The sequence below is a fragment of the Macrosteles quadrilineatus genome, unplaced genomic scaffold, assembly GCF_028750875.1.
Source record: "Macrosteles quadrilineatus isolate MER2022 unplaced genomic scaffold, UCM_ALF_1.0 Scaffold_9__3_contigs__length_116548681, whole genome shotgun sequence".
NCBI classification, from domain to species: Eukaryota; Metazoa; Arthropoda; class Insecta; order Hemiptera; family Cicadellidae; genus Macrosteles; species Macrosteles quadrilineatus.
In genome coordinates, this window is record NW_026542602.1 from 43,639,918 (window position 1) to 43,656,487 (window position 16,570).

Below are 16,570 nucleotides of genomic sequence, written 5' to 3' on the forward strand. Positions count from 1 at the left end.
CACACACAAATAATATTTACATTTATTTACAACATTTTCTTCATCTTGAAAACTGTAACAACAAAATTAACATAAAAATTAGGCTATTTTAAATGAGAAATATCTTATTGTGAATTTTCTATAGGCCTACTTGTTTATTTTGTTTGTTTGTCAGTGTCACAAGTTACTCAGCATGGGTCTACGTTTATGTTTGTAGGTACCATAGTATCTCTGTGAAAATATCTGGGATGTCAGTGTGTGTGTTCAAGTTCAAAAACTTTTATTTCAGTAAAAGATTTCACTAGCATACCACTGGGCCGAGTGAATACAAGTACAGCAAGTATTTACTTGCGAGTAAATACTTACAAGTATTCATCGTTCAAGTAATCTCTTGTGAATAAAAGCGACTCTTTACTTGCAAGTAAATACTTCCTAAATGAGATGGTATACTGATCTATCAGATATGAGGGTATACTTGCAAGTATGTACTCCATTTTAAAGTAAACATTATACAGTACAAGTATATATATATATATTATAGGCTATATATGATAAATATATATATTATTGAAGGTATAAGGCCTTCATTTAAACATGTAAAATGTGAAGGTTTTGCATTATTGAGACTTGTGGATGGATTTTCATTAACAAATAGCTTGAACATAACGAAGGAATACCACAAAGGTTCCATCTTCAACCCAAGCATTATTTTGCGGAAATCACTAGAGTCATACATAATTTAAATAAGTGTATTACACCATACTGAATGTGTTACATGCATTTATCAACAAGTTAACTTAAACAAGCATGGGTTACTGATAACTAGTTGAAAAACAAGTATTTACTCTTTAGGCAAGTATTTGCTGGTGGTTATTCTTATTCACACCAAATTTATAGGTTTCTGAGGGTATATACTTCCTTGGAAAGGCTTTTTAGAAGTACAAGTAAATACTCATGCTTATTCACTTCTGTTCAAGTAAATACTCAAATTATGAAAATTCAAGGCAAGTAAAAAAATGTGAAGTACAAGAACTTTAACTTAGAAAATAAGAATGTGTCAGCTGTTACTATTTCATTTAATTTATAATTGATGGTTGATTATTACCTAATGATTAAAAATTATTAAATATATTTTTTTTTACAAAGTTTTATTGGTTTTATTTACAATCTGTTTTAAATTAAATGATAAGTAAATATTATGACATTTATATAAATTAAATAAAAATTGGGGGAAAAATTATTAAAATGTATTATTAAAGAAAGATTGTATGGATTGTTGAAAGAAATTCACTCACAGCAGATTTATCTGTTCTGTTTGTGATAAAAAATGCACACGGAAATCCTTGTCTCATATTGTCAATTACCATAACGGTTACCACTTCAAAATCATAAGCGCCCAAACCGTGAGTACCGTCAATACAAATACAGTCTGAACCAAACTTTTTCAAAAGTTCTCCTTGTGCCTCAGTCATTATTGCAAGAGCGAAATCATTCTTGGCGAATGTGGCAGTTTCATCAACACCTTGTGGTTTATATAACAAAACACAGTCATTTTCACCCTTATGGCCTTGCACCCATGCTTCGACACTAATGGCATCGTTCGAATGACGCATAGTCTCATTAAGACCGAATTCTTTTTCAAATATTATACATATCTTGTTTCGTCAGTAAATGTATTCTTTTTAGCGAGTTTGGTTGCAAAGTTGACCGAACTTCTTCAAGTATTGTGCCAAAAGGAATTTTATTTGATATTTTTCCGGCGATATCTTGACGTTCATCAAAGGTCAATGGTTTGTGAGCTAGGTCAAAAGTGTGGCCTACATGAGTCTCACAGTACATTTACATCAACATTTACATTTTCAAAAAACGTTGCCTTTATTGAGGATGGACAGAAACCATTTATTTTGCAGGAACCCTGTATCTTTGTTTCCCTTTTTCTTTTGCCGGATATAGGCTTAGGTTCAAAGTTTCCCGATCTATTGCACTTAAAATAAATTCTCTTCTTACCAGATAGAATCCTCTGTCCTGTTTGTTTTGTGAACAACACATTTTCCTTTTCCTCCGTCTTGCTTTTCCAAGTGTGGAAATCTGACGCACTAGAAAAACTAAGAACTGACTTGACAAGTTGAATTTTGTGCAGATCTGCAAAATGTGTCTCTATTTCCGCTCTACTAAATGCACTGTTGCATACGCTGCAAATTGTATTTCTCGGTATATTCTTTTCCCCCTCAATGAATTCGTGAACTTCACGAAGGTGTCTAGACAAAACCCACCTATTAACAAAAGTCTTATCGCAAAACTGGCATACATTCATTGTTGACACCACGTGACCACGCGACAGACAGCATCGAATTTGACGTTTAAGTTCGGCACTGCTCGGTAAGATTCGGAAGCGTTCGGTACAGCGCAGTAGTGGGGGAAGCATCGTTCCGATTTCAAATTCCGCTGTCCCGTTTCTAGACAGACGAAAAAAAGAGCGGTGACGGTCTGACGGCAAGGTCTCCTCAACGAGCAACTCCGAATCCGTTCCGATCCGAGATCCGAGGAACGTCGTGTCGTGGGTGGATCAGCATCAGATCTCAGATCACGATCGTGATTCGTGAAGAAGAAGAAGACAGCTATCGATCGCCAGCGTCGGTATTTACTCAGGGGAGGTATAGAAGAGGCTACGATGACAGCTGTGGGCTTCGTATTAGCTGAGGGAACGCCATTACCGTAACAAAACGGTCGGTAGCCATCGGCATCGGCCTCGGTGGTCTATTGGTTAGCGTACCGGGCTGATATACTGTAGGTCCCGGGTTCGAATCTTGTTGGTTGCATTAACTTTTTGTCCAAGATTTTTTTATTATCAGCAAGTTTGGTTGGTTTGGTTCGGTTATTACAGTTTAATTTTATTATTAAGTTATTATAAAATTTTATTTGAGCAAATTCTAGTTTTATTTAATAAACAGAATTATTTTTCCGATTACTAAACTTTTGTTATATTATTTCTTTATCAGCAAGTTTGGTTAGTTTGGTTAGGTTATGATAGTTTAATTTTATAATTAAAAAATAATAAAATTGAATTTGAGACATTTATAATTTTATTTTATGAACAGAACTATTTTTGCGATTAGTAAACCTTCATTGCCAAAGTGCTCTCTACTACAGCGCTGTTCACGGAGGAATTTTGAACTAAATGCCTCATTCGTACCTCCCCTAAGTCAGACCCGCCAGCGTCGACCCCAGAGAGCACAGAATGGTCGACCCTACATTTTCCCCCCTCCCACAACGATTTCCCCTCTTCACCCTCTCGACCAATCAGATACCGCCTAGGTTTGAGCAGTACAGTCGATGCAAAAAAAATACCCCCGCCGCAGCAAACCTGCTGACTAAGCGAATTTCCATTTGTCTGAATTGATTTTCAGTTAAATATATTTTAATAACATTAGGTTTAACGAGTACCTAGGTTTGCTGCTACAAGGAAACTAATAAAGTGTGTTTTTGAGTAAAATATTGATATCTTAGTACAAAATAAATAAATTTGCCAAGTTTGATCAAAATATATCCATAAACAAGCAAACTACAACATTTGACAATATTCTCCATAAGAATAACATGGGAATTTTAAATTTACAATTTTTTTAATTTTCTCCGTTACTAATAATCGAACAAAAATACTTTTATATACTTAATTATTTGTTTTTTTTTTAAGCTCTTTAAAAAGGTCTGAAGAGAAATCGGGAAATTTTTTGTTTTGAGGGTCAAAAGTGAGAAAAACCAATTTTTACCCCATAAAACCAGGGGTAAAGCCCCGTTCCCATGGTCCAATCATGCTGGTTCGCGAACTCATTCAAGTTTATCCCGCTTTACACCTTCAAACCAAATTTCATCAAAATCGGACAAAAATTACTCAAGTTATCGTGTTCACGGACGTATATATATATAAAGGGTGTCCCAATAAGAACGCCGGATTTGAAATGTTAACAAACCATATATTTTCTCACTAAATTTACAATATGAAACATGAATCTTAAAGCATAGTATCTCCGATTAGTAATTGAGTATTATGTCTTGTAAGTGCCAACCTGCTGAATACTGACAAGCTCGACATCTCTTGACAAAGTTTTCCATCACTTTTTCACACACTTCCTGTTGAATTCCATTAATGGCACGAATCATTTCCTCCTTCAAGTCTTGGATTGTTTGAGGATTATTGGCGAAAACAAGCGACTTTAAATATCCCCAAAATAGAACTGAGCCAATTTATTCGAACTAATAAATCAATCTTCGGACAGATGGATCATTTGGTGCATTGTCCCGGCCGTAAATAGTGCGCAGCTTCCGTGCTTGTAGTGCACTTTATCTATGACCACGCGTTGATCCGTCGTGTAACGATTCATGACTACAAAAGGGACCTAATACTGATAACATCGCTGATAATTTGGGAATTCCTATTGAAATACAGATAAGGATAAGACGCTCCTCAAATCCGGCGTTCTTACTGGGACACCCTTTATATATAAGTCTATATTTTATTATTGTATACATCAATGAGGGCTACTTTAAATGTTACTAAGCAAATCAAAATACCACAGTACCCTAAAAACATTTTATTTTACATTACTTAGGTACATGTTTCGGACATTAATGCCATGATCACAGTACCTATAAGTAGATATAATATACGGGTTTAAAGTCACTTGGGGCACGTTTTCCCATAAGAAATAACATGGGATCATTTTTTGGCCACTAAAACCAAAAATCCTGATCTTTTGCCTAAATATCCCTATAAAATTGTCAAACCTTATTTCTTACTTATTCCCCATAAATATATTCGATATTAAGCTAAAAGCTATTTCTTATATTTATTGACCCTTACAAGTGTAAATGTAGAGTAGAGGCGAACTAGCAATATGACATCACTTTAGGCACGTTTTCCCCATAAGAATAACATGGTGAGCTTTTTTTGACCACTTTTTTAAAAATCCAGCTCTCGACCAATACAAGCCTATATAAATGATCAATACCATTGTATAACTTCATTACTATTTCAAATCCACATCCATTCACATGTATATTCTCAAAATCATCAACTTGACAGTGCGAGGTTTGTACGCGAACTCGGCTCATGGCGCGCTCCTGACCTATGGTCAGGCTTCTTGCTCCTGACTCATGGTCAGTCTTCTCGTCTCTAGTGGCAAATACTGATTAAGTCTTGAGTGGGTGACCTCCCGTTGAAGTAATTTCTAATTAAATTGTTTGAAAATTCTTAATTTCTAGCAAAAAATTTGAAAATTTCACAATTCCTGGTTAAAAATTTTTGAAAATTTCACAATTTCTGGTTAAAATTTTTGAAATTTTCGGAAAATCTATAAATAGAGGTGACATCAGCCCAAGTCCTCATTCCTAAACATGAAGCCGTCATGTCAACACTGCTCCGTGTCGCTCTCCACCAAAAGTAACCTGATTCGCCACTACAAGGTAATTCATCAAATGAATGTGAAACTGTGCAAGGTTTGTGATTTAATCTGTGATAATAATGTGGCTTTAAAATCACATATATTACAAAGTCACAAGACTTGTAATTTTTGTAAGAAAAATGTTGTTGGCCATTTTAGAAGACATATCAATTCTTGCAACAATTGTCCATACACAATGATAAAATTTGTTGGTGAATCAATTAGAGCTGAACTTGAAAATGCTCTCAAGTCTTGTCCTCTGCCAATAAAATGGACTTTAGTTAGGAGAATTAAATTTATAAAATATTCAATGGATAAAAATGGAAAATTAGTTAATGAAAAAGAATGTATAGCGGATTTTAGAAGTCTTACTACCTTAATTATTGAGAAAAGAGATTTAAAGCCTCAAATTAAAAATGCACTTTTAAAGATTGATGCATCCATTCACAAATATCAAGCCCAAGGCAGTGGTTGGATATATGACCATACTAAGTATTGGCAGCTGCATGTTTACAAGTATAAACCCCTAACTCCAAAGTCATATATCCCCACACCAGAGAGTATTCAATCAAAACATGCAGTTCTAAATATAAGAAATTTTGACAATAAATGTTTCCTTTGGTCGATATTAGCAGCTTTATATCCAAGGAATTGTATCAATGAAAATGCTAATAGAGTCTCTAATTATGTACCCTATGAAAGTCAGTTAAATATGACAAATATAAAATATCCCGTAAAAATATCTGATATTGATAAATTTGAAACACAAAATAATATAAGTGTTAATGTATTTGGAGTTGAAGACCAGAAATGTGTATATCCATTAAGAACAACCAAACTGAATAGTAATACCCATGTAGATTTATTATTATTACAAGAAGGTCGTAAATCACATTATTGTTTAATTCGTGATTTTGATAAGTTAATGTTCCATTGTACAAAAGATAACAATAAGAAGCATTTTTGCAAGCTGTGTTTGCAACATTTTTACACCAATGATAAATTAGAACGTCATATAACATATTGTAAGAATTTTGATGCGCAAAGAGTGGAAATGTCTAAACAAGATATATTACAATTTAAAAATTATAAATATCAAATTAAAGCTCCATATGTAATTTATGCTGATTTTGAATGCTTTATAAACTCCAATATACATATTCCATCGGGTTTTGCATTTGTCGTAGTAAAAGATTCAAAAATTATTTCTGAAGAGTTGTACAGTGGTATAAATGTTATGGATGTGTTTTTCGAAAGGCTATTTGAGACTTATGATTATATTAAAAATCAAATGGCAATATACATTCCCCTAGTAATGACTCCTGAGCAAGAGGTATCTTTCCAAAACTCAACACACTGTCACATTTGTGAAAAGCCCCTATATTTTGATAGGGTGAGAGATCATTGCCATTCCTCTGGGCAATACCGTGGAGCTGCCCACAATGATTGTAATTTAAACTATAAAGTAACAAAGAAAATCCCAATATTCTTCCATAACTTGAAAAATTACGATGGACATTTAATAATGCAACACTTGGGAAAGTTTAATAAACATAAATTAAATTGTATAGCTAAAGATATGGAAAAATATATATCATTCTCTGTTGATGATTTGATATTTTTAGATTCCTATAACTTTCTGTCCCTTCCATTATACAAATTAGCTTCCAATTTAAATACATTTAGATTCATAGACAATCCACTACTACAACGTAAAGGCGTATTTCCATATGAATATATGACGGGACCAGATAAGTTCGCAGAGTCTCTACCTCCAATTGAAAAATTTTACAGTACTTTAACTAAAGAACATATCTCTTCCAACGAATACGAACATGCTAAAAATGTCTGGACCCATTTTAATATAAATAATTTACAAGAATATCATGATTTATATCTTAAAACAGATGTATTGCTACTGGCTGATGTGTTTGAGACATTTAGAGACCTGTGTTTAAAGGATTACAAACTGGACCCCGTACATATGTATTCACTTCCTGGATTAACATGGGAGGCCTGTCTTAGAATGACTGGTATAAAATTACAACTATTTCAAGATATTGACATGCATTTGTTCATAGAAAGTGCGATTAGAGGAGGAGTCAGTATGATTTCCACACGTTACGCTAAAGCCAATAATAGATATATGGGTGAACACTATGACCCCAATCAAGAGAGTGTGTATTTAATATATTTAGACTGTAACTCACTATACTCTACAGCAATGTGCGAGCCACTGCCTGTGGATGGATTCCGTTGGACTAATGAGATAGACTACAAATACAATCAAAATGATGAGTTTGGATACATTTTAGAAGTTGATTTAAAATATGATAAAAGCTTACATGATTTACATAATGACTATCCATTAGCACCTGAGAAAATGAATGGCAAATTAATACCAAATTTAAATGACAAAACTAAATATATTTTACATTATAAAGCATTACAAAAATATGAGGAATTGGGTTTGATTGTTACAAAATACCATAGAATTTTAAAATTTAGACAGTCTAAATGGCTTGCGCCCTATATTAATTTTAATATTGAAAAACGCAAATGTGCTAAAACTGATTTCGAAAAAGACTTTTACAAATTGTTAAATAATAGTCTCTTTGGTCGAACAATTATGAATCAACGAAAGTTTCGTGATATATATCTCAAGGATGAGTCACTATTAACAAAATATGTCACTAATCCAAGGTTTGACTGTAGCAAAAAGTTTGATAACAATTTACATGCTATACATTTAAATAAATTAGTTGTAAAGTTTAATAAACCAATATATTTGGGAATGACCATTTTGGATATTAGTAAAGTAATAATGTATGATTTCCATTATAATTATATGTCAAAATTTAAGAACAAAAGATTTCTTATGACAGATACAGATTCTTTAATGTATTCTATAGTTACAGAGGACTTTTATAAGGAAATAGAATGTGACTTGCACTATTTTGATACCTCTGGATATAGTAAAGACCATTTATTATACTCTGATAAAAATAAAAAAGTCACAGGCAAGTTTAAAGACGAATTAGATGGTCATATTATGTATGAATATTGTGGTTTAAGACCAAAGTTATATTCTTATATTCCTCTAAAATGGTTATATGAAGAAGACAAGCAAGTTTTAGAGGTGAAGAAAGCTAAAGGAGCCGATGGTGCTACAGTTAAACATCTCCTCAGACATCAACATTATTTGAACTGTCTTGCAACTGAGCAAGATTACTATGAGAATGTGACAAGAATTAAATCTACAAATCATCATCTTCAAACTTTTACCATGAATAAGAAAGTACTATCCTTTGACGATGACAAGAGGTTCATTCTGGAAGATGGCATCAATACTCTTGCGCTTGGTCATTATAAAATTGATCAAACATAAATAGTATGTGTAGATATATAATAAATACAAATGTTAAAAAACTCCAGTCTTTCATTTATTTACCCTTACCATCCTCTTGATAGAATTGGTCAAACATAAATCTATATTTGCCATTATTCTTTGACCTTTCCTTGTCTATCACGAAAAAGCCATATTTAGTTTTATCCCAACATTGATGACAGAGATTTTTAAATTGGTCAAATGAAAAGTCATTACCAACATGATTGTGATATACATGTTTTAAATTTAAATCATCTTGTTTGAATAATATTAGAAAATTTACATTATCACGTAAATGTTTGTGTACTTTGCTGTAAGATTGACACAAGTAAAAACAGTTAATATTTTTATGTCGACCCATTGAGAAAAATTGTGTAATATTTGGACTATTTATGTCATCAAATACAACAACTGACTGTGATTTTACATCATTTGGTGTGATTTCACAGTCAGTAAACGTGTGTAATTTCACTTCATCACACAAACTAAATATTTCAATTATTTTTTTATATTTTTCTTGTTCTAAAGATTTAGATATTAAATATAAGTTTGTAAATTTTAATCCTTCCTTTCTTACAATTAAGTTATAAATTACAACCGTCTTCCCACTTCCACTTGGACCACAAATAACACATCGAATATTGGTAGGAAATAGACCCAACTTCTTTGGTATATTTTCCTTAGTATGTACTATTTTAAATTTGTGTTTTTGTTGAATAAAAGACATTTTTTATATAATAAAAATGGTAAAAAATGTTAATAAGAAAACATGTAAAAAGGGCAAAGGTTTATTCCTAAAGCCTTACAGGGGTCGAGGGTTATTGAATACTCTTATAAATAACCTTCCATTCCCACTTCACATACCATCATATCGGTACTGTGGACCTGGAACGAATATACGTGAGAATATAGCTAAAAATGTACCTCCAAAAAATAAACTAGACTCTTATTGTAAAGAGCATGACATATTCTACATGAATAATCCAGATACCGCTGCTCGGAACAAAGCAGACATGAGATTAGCAGACTTAGCTTGGACTAGAGTAACGGCCAAGGACGCAAGTCTTGCCGAAAGAGCTGCTGCTTATGCCGTGACAAATTTGATGAAGGCAAAAGCAAAGATGGGAATGGGATTAAAATTTAATAAAAAAGATGGACAACTACCAGCTGTTAGAGGCCGCAAAAGACGTGCCTCACTTCAGGGGGGTGTACCTAAAAAACGAGCTAAAAAATCTAAAACCAAGAGTAAAAGAGTGCGGAATAGTTAATTTAGACAGTTCATCTGGCACACATTGGACAGCTTATCGTAAAAATAAAGATATTGTAATTTATTTTGACCCATTTGGAATCCAACCTCCAAAAGAAGTAATTAAATATTTTGAGGGATATAAAATCTACTATACAACCGATCAAATACAAGATTTAAATAGTTCTATTTGTGGAATTTTATGTTTATCATTCATAAAAAAATATTTCTTTATAAAAATGGATTCATTTACTATAACATTTTCGGGTACAGAGCCAGAGCTAAAGTCAGTATTCTTTCCTCCCATAGAATTAAATGATGATTATGTAATTGGATTGGTAGATTTTCAAAGTTATAATTCCATATTTAATGTTAAAAAACCCCTAAATACTTTAACATATTACAAAGTAGAGAAAATTACATTACCAAAAGGAGAGATCTCAGTTGATGATTTAAACCAGTTATTAAATGGAAAACTTAAAGTTATAGTAGATAAAAATGGAGAAGCATTAATTAATACTAAATCCAAACTTTTATTCAAAGGGCTTATTCCAAAATTAAATCAACTTAAAGGCAACAAATTAACCATTAGAGAAGGTGATGATGTTTTCTATTATGACCACAATGCTCCAGTTACAATAGAAATTTCTGAAGGAACATATGAGGTGGTTGAGCTTGCAAAGGAAATTCAAAAGCAAATTCCAGACTTTTTCCTTACAGCTAATAATAAAACTATGAAAGCGACATTACTTTCTAGCCACGTGTTTGATTTTACAAAACCATGTTTAGGGTCTATTTTATTAGGATTTAAAGGTGTTTCTACTCCTGGTGTTCAGTTTGAATCTACAAATAAAATAAACATTAATAATGTAAATGTGATTAGAGTAAAATGTAATATTGCAAACGGGTCCTATTTAAATGGAAACAAATCACACACCATACATAGCTTTTATCCAGAAGCTCCTCCTGGCTACAAAATTATTGAAGTTCCAAGAAATATTATATATTTTCCTGTAAATAAGAGAAGTTTAGATGTTGTCAGTATTACATTTGCCGATCAACATGACAAGGCAATTGACTTTAACGGAGAAGAAACTACAATTACTTGTCATATAAAAAAGATATGAGAATTTATAAAAATTTATCTATAAGTGTACAAAATGCTAGGTTCCTAAAATCAATAGGACTAAAGTTAAAATTTTCTATTAATAAAAATGGAAGATTTTCTAGACGTTACAGGGAAATCCCAATTCGACGATAGTGTGGTTAAAATTACAAATCACTCCTATGTTCCCCACAACACTTTAGCAATAAATAATTCTGATGAAATTCGAATATGTATTAATAATCAAGATTTGCTAACTCTCCCATGTAGGAGTTATCTGTATATTAAGGGAGAAATTGAAAATCATGATAAAGGTCATTTTATAAATAATGCATTTGCATTCTTATTTGATGAAATTAGATACGAAGTTGCAGGTAAAGAAATAGACATTGTAAGAAACCCAGGAATTTCTAGTCTAATGAAAATATTGAGCTCTTACAATAAAACAACTAAATTGACAAATGTAGCATTTGATTCTGACACGAATTTAAAAGAGTTCCATAAAGGTGGCAAGTTTAGTACATGTTTGCCATTAGAGCTGTTAATGGGTGTATTCGAGGATTTTAATAAGGTATTAGTAAATGTCAAACAAGAATTGGTGTTGAAAAGATCCAAAAATGATTTGAATTGTATATTAACAACCGCTAGTGCTCCAGCCAGTGGCACTGCTGATTTGATTCCTAAAATTACACTTAACTCAATTCAATGGGTGATGCCACATGTGATACCATCAGATGGAGAGAAGTTACAATTACAAAAGATGTTATTGCAAAATAAAAATTTGCAAATTGCATTTAGAAGCTTAGAGCTGCATGAACTTCCATCATATCCCAATACCACAAGACATACATGGTCAGTAAAGACATCTTCAAGTTTGGAGAAGCCTAGATATATTATATTTGGTTTCCAAACAGCTAGGGATAATAGTGCACGAAAAAGAACTGATGAATTTGATCACTGTAAATTAAAAAATCTCAAAGTATTTTTAAACTCTGAATATTATCCTTATAGTGATTTAAATCTCGACTTTGAAAATGGAGATGTCTCTAAAGCTTATGAGATGTTTATGAGGTTTAGAGAGACTTACTATAATACTATCCCAGATCCTATGATTAGTAGGGCTGAGTTTATGAAGAAATATCCACTAATTGTAATAGACTGTTCTAGACAGAACGAAACCGTGAAGGAAGGAATTGTTGATATTAAATTAGAGATTGAAACTGCAGAAAATGTGCCAGCAAATACATCTGCATATTGTTTGATAATACATGATAAAGTGTTTGAGTACAATCCTTTGTCAAATGAGATAAATAAAATGTAAATAAAAGATGAAAAACATTCAACAAGAATTGGTTGACTCTGCAAATCAAATACGAGAGAAATATAGAGCTTTAAAACGTGGCAAGTTTCTAGAGGCTGAAGAGAGGTTCCAAACATTCCAACCTTTAATAGAGCCATTACAAGAATTAAAGAAAATCACATCTATTGGCAAAACAGAGAGTCCTCGAATGGAGATACTCCCAATGACTCCATCTAGAATATCAATGATACCAAGATTACAACCATTACAGCAATCCACTCCACAGAAATTAGATTTTGGTCTTTTAGCATCAGACTATTTAGGAAATTACCTCAGTAAAAGTAGTATGACAGACACTACATATGGTATTAGACGAGAAGCAAATAAATTTTTTATTGGAAATAAGGATGTTGATATTGCCAATGATGATGTTACAGTTGCAAATAAAACCTACAAGGGGACAAAAGGTTTGTGGCAGTTGTTAACTTTAAAAGAACCTGAGGATTATACTCAGGCTGATTTGCAAAATTATAAAGAGATTTTGGAAGCTACAAATGGACATTTAAAGAGTTACAAAGATGGTGCACCAATTTCAAGCAATAGACATACTAAATATCTTAATATAATTAAACCTCTTTTTAAATCTGTTGGTCAAGGTTTGAGACAAGTAACTGGTAATAAAATAGACTATATTTATTGGGATGATCCTAATGAGCTTATAGATAGGTTAAGACTTCTTTGGCTAAGTCGCCAAGCCGGTAACTCAGGAGTGGATAATGAAATAGATTCCATTATTGAGGAATTGAGAGAAAGTGGAATTATTTATTAAATAAAAATATGTTTATAGATAAATTTTATCGTTTATATAATCCATATAATAAACCTGCAGAACCCAGGGTTAGTAATGAACCTACTTTAAATTTACAAGACGATAGTTGGAATTGTTTAAACCGTAAAATTGGTAATGTTAAAGATGGGGAGTTTGTAGATGATGTATCAACTTTGGGTCAGACATTAACTAGAAAAGGTGATGTATTTTTACAAGGTAAAACTAAATATGAGTTTTTAGAATCTAAGAATAAAAATTGGAATGCTAAAAAACAGAAAATTACTAATGTGGAAAAGGGTGAAAGTTTAGATGATGTGCCCACTTTACAACAGACTTTAATACGTAAAGATGGCAAATTTGTACAAGACAATAATAATTTTGAATTTTTAGAATCAGAAAATGGTGTTTGGAATGCTAAGAAACGGAAAATTACTAATGTGGAAAAGGGTGAAAGTTTAGATGATGTGCCCACTTTACAACAGACTTTAATACGAAAAGAAAATGGTAAATTTGTACAAGACGATAATAATTATGAATTTTTAGAATCAGAGAATGGTGTTTGGAATGCTAAGAAACAGAAACTTAGCAATTTGATAGAAGGTACAGATAGTAAGGATGCTGTGAATGTTTCACAAGTTCCAAAAATGGAAGCAGGCTATTGGGATTTTAATAATAAAAGGTTAGTACGTGTTAAACCTGCCGTTGATGACACTGATTGTGTTACAAAAGAACAGACTATAACTTTTGATAAAAAAGAAAAATGTTGGGATGCCAAAAAACAATATATAAGAAATCTGCCAATGGGGGAATATTTAGATGATATTTGTTTAATGTCACAAGCTATGTATTATGATGGATCAAAATTTGTATATGGAGGAAGAAAATTTAATTTGATGGAATACAATCCTGATTTATTAGTTGCCGACCCTACATCTTTGAGTGGATTTAAGTATATAGATAATAGACCATATATACCAGAAAACTATGTATTTAAAAGAATGGAAGATAATCTATTGATTGGGGCTAATGGTAATATATTTACAGTACAAGGAAAGAGTGATGTTATAAAAAATGAATGAAATTGCATACGAACTTCATAAGCCTGCAAGAAAGAATTTCATTAGAAGGTCTTTTAAAGTATTAGGTATAAACGAAACTGTACAAATAGATTTAATTGATATGCAAAACTATGCTAGAGAGAATTCTGGCAATAAATATATTTTAACTTTAATAGATACATTTTCTAAAAAAGCTTATGCTGCTCCACTAAAGAATAAGACAGGGCTGGTGGTCACAGAAGCCATTAAAACCATTCTACCAAAGGGGGTTAAAAACATTCAATCTGACAATGGAAAAGAATTTTTTAATCAATATTTTAGCAAACTAATGAAACAATTAAATATTAATCACTATCACACATTTTCTACAACTAAGGCTGCAATTGTGGAGAGGTTTCAGAGAACTTTAAAGAATTGGTTATATAGGGAATTTAGTGCTCAGGGGAGTTATAAATGGTTGGATTTACTTCCAAAGTTAATTCGAAAATATAATAATAAGGTGCATAGATCTATAGGAATGAAGCCTAACCAAGTGAATATTAAGAACAGTAAATATGTGCATGAGAGGTTGACTTCTAAAGTAGTGCAAGTTAAAAAGCCAAGATATAAGGTAGGTGATAGTGTGAGAATTTCTAAGTATAAACATGTTTTTAGTAAAGGATATACCCCGAATTGGACAGGGGAGCTATTTACAATAGCAGAAGTAAAGAATACAAAGCCTGTGACTTATATCTTGAAAGATGAAAATGGTAATATAATCAGGGGAGGCTTCTATACAGAGGAATTGTTAAAGACCAAATATAAAGACATGTATTTGATAGAAAAGGTTATTAGAAGAAAAGGTGATTTATTATATGTCAAATGGCTTGGGTTCCCAAGTAGCCAGAATTCATGGATTTCCACTAAGGATGTCCAAGGGAGCACGCCATGAGCTGGGAGCACGCACGAGTTCACGTACAAACCTCGCACTGTCAAGTTGATGATTTTGAGAATGGATGTGGATTTGAAATAGTAATGAAGTTATACAATGGTATTGATCATTTATATAGGCTTGTATTGGTCGAGAGCTGGATTTTTAAAAAAGTGGTCAAAAAAAGCTCACCATGTTATTCTTATGGGGAAAACGTGCCTAAAGTGATGTCATATTGCTAGTTCGCCTCTACTCTACATTTACACTTGTAAGGGTCAATAAATATAAGAAATAGCTTTTAGCTTAATATCGAATATATTTATGGGGAATAAGTAAGAAATAAGGTTTGACAATTTTATAGGGATATTTAGGCAAAAGATCAGGATTTTTGGTTTTAGTGGCCAAAAAATGATCCCATGTTATTTCTTATGGGAAAACGTGCCCCAAGTGACTTTAAACCCGTATATTATATCTACTCCTATAGTATATAACCTATTAGTTTCTTTTATTTACAAGCATTATTAGATATTTCTTATTAAAGAACAGGTGATAATTTTTATGTTAAGGGAAGGAGGTGTTTTCTTTAAGATGTCCTGTAATCCAGCTACTAGGAGGTCACGAATTGTGGATATTTATAGGGATGCACTGTGGATGCGATGCTCACTGGTGTGGATTAACGTCCGCACTAGTGAGTACTACGACTATCCGCAGTACTATCCTGATAATTAGACCAATTCGTAAATTACAAGGAAAAATGTGGTTCGGATTCCACTATAAACTGTAGGTCCCTTAGTTGCCATTAGCTGTATGGGCTATTAATTAACAGCTGTGTCTAAGGAACATGTCGGCCTTAGTCACTAACAAGACTACAAGATCGCGCCACTCATCCTACACTCATCCTTCACTCATATTTGGGTTAAAATACGCACATAGTGGCGTCCCCATCTTAAATAATTGATAATTGATTGATAATTGATAATTGATGTATAATTTCATTGAATATTACGTTGTGAATATCCACCAAATGTATATAAGAAATCAGGAATTTACAAATTATCATGTAACAACTGTGAAAAATACTATATTGGTCAAACAGGTCGAACATTCGAAGTCAGATACAAAGAGCATACAGGCAATCAGATCAAACAAAATGACAACACAAAAATCCTCATACGCCGAACATATACTTCAGACCGACCATACATACTCAGAAATTAATAAAAATATGCACATTCTGGATGTTGAAAATAAAGGTGAAAAAAATGAATACAAAAGAAGACTTTTATATTTATACTCATCATATTAATGACAAAG